Source organism: Myotis brandtii, unplaced genomic scaffold (genome assembly GCF_000412655.1).
Source record: "Myotis brandtii unplaced genomic scaffold, ASM41265v1 scaffold165, whole genome shotgun sequence".
NCBI lineage: Eukaryota > Metazoa > Chordata > Mammalia > Chiroptera > Vespertilionidae > Myotis > Myotis brandtii.
The window spans coordinates 10,661,641-10,663,743 of NW_005356042.1; positions in this window are offsets into that span (position 1 = coordinate 10,661,641).

Below are 2,103 nucleotides of genomic sequence, written 5' to 3' on the forward strand. Positions count from 1 at the left end.
AGTATAGTTTCCATATACCTCCTGACCCAATTTTTCTCTGTTTTGGGAACATCCCTTTGCCAACTCTGAGATACTGTACAAGAACTGCTGATATCTTGCTTCAATCTATATTAGCTTTTTATAAACTGGCCAAACACACTCACCCCTTAATGTTTCTACTCAATCATGCTAGCAGGCTTTTACCTGTAGATTTCATTAGTGATTACTAGTACATTTAAAACATGCAGGCCTGATTAGTGTGAAGGAAATCAGTGATCAGATCTTCCAACTTTCACATGTACTTATGAAAATGTACTTTCAGTCAAGAAGTTTAATTAATCATTTAGTGAATCTTAGTTAAGACTGGTATACTCAGAAATTGAGAAAGGTTTAATGAGTGGAAAACATTCTGCTAAATAGATGTTTTCAAATTTTCTTTTTTCAAATAGAACTAAAGGAGGACCCAACCAAACTATCAGCTGATAGATCATTAATTTTTTTCTTGTTGATCACCATGTGATTTCTGGTGTGAAAAGGAGTTTTTTAAAAAGTTAAGAGACTGCTATAACAAAACCACTTTCATGTACATCTTTATATGAACAAGGTATCTCAGCTTACATCTATGAAAAACCTGGATATTAGAATAAAATTCTGTGGAGAATGCAGAATAAAAATAAAATTATGAACTTAAGGAGAAAAAGCAAAAGAAAAATTTCCATCTTTTAGTTTATTCATGTATTTTAAAATAAATGTTGATAGGTATCAAATTGTCATTAAATTTAGATTTCTTTCAATACTATTAAAAGAGTAATGTAACATTTTAAAATGTGTGCTTTCATGATACTCTGCATGTTACATCCTTGGCTATTTATGTTTAAGATTAAAATTTTATGTTTTAACAAACAAAAAAATTGCAATGGGGTATGAGTTTTGTATACAATTCTTTTTAGAAGCATGCAGGCATACCATTCCTTCCAGGTTGTGAAAGCAAATTATCCAAATATGTATATTTTAGGTAAAGAAATGATAACTTATACAAGTAATTTGTTCTAACATCGTAGAATGTGATATTCGAAGACGTTATATAAAATAGTCTTTGCATGGGCTTTAAAGGCTTTCTAATTATGTTCTGTAAAAAAGGCAGGAGTACCTATCTTTTTTTAAATATATTTTTATTGATTTCCGAGAGGACGGGGAAGGGAGACAGATAGAAACATCAATGATAAGGGAGAATCATTAATTGGCTGTCTCCTGCACGCCCCCTACTGGGGATCAAGCCCGCAACTCGGGCATGTGCCCTTGACCGGAATCCAACCGGGACCCTTCAGTCTGCAGGCCGACGTGCTATCCACTGAACCAAACCACCTAGGGCAGGAGTAGCTGTCTTTCCAAATGCCGTTTAACCAGTGCTCTACAGGACTTACATTCTAATATTTTTCGACAGCAGAAATAGTCACACTTCTAAAACCAGAATCAAACCTGACTTGGGTTGACACTCTACCACCTAATGCCTGGGCATAGGTTCCCACCCCTGGCTGCACCTCTGGGTGCTCAAATGTACCAGCACCAAAGGTGGGAGAGCCTTGCACTGTCTTCAAAGAGTTCCTCCGTTGATTTAAGGACGTGACGCTACTTTTGTTCATTTGTCTTTTTTTTTTTTAATCTCCCAATGCCCACTTCACAGAGCTGTACTGCTACACAAGTTCAGTAAGTGTTGGCTGTACTGCCAATGGATTCAACCTAGTACTGTCTAGGCACGTAAGCAGGAGACCAATGGATCCTACTATTACGTTTTTTGGCCTACATCACCCTAGCACCATCGTTCTCATGGGGGAGGGGAGACTGGAGACTAGTGGTCAGCTGGCAACGTTGGGGACATTTTGGGCTTGCACGCTACTAACCATCCTGCAATGAACACGGCGGCCTCACCTCAGAAAAATTCGGCGCCAGAGCGAGACTGTCTGGTGAGAGGCCCTGGGTCTCCGAGGAGAAGCCAGTCGAAAGGGCCCTCGCTTTCTAACTCCAGGGTCCGGCGGGCATCCAGCCCCTCGCTTACTCCCCTGACTGGCGTTTACGGCTACACCGTACCGCGCCACGCCGCCTCAGGCGCCAGCAGCGGGCCTG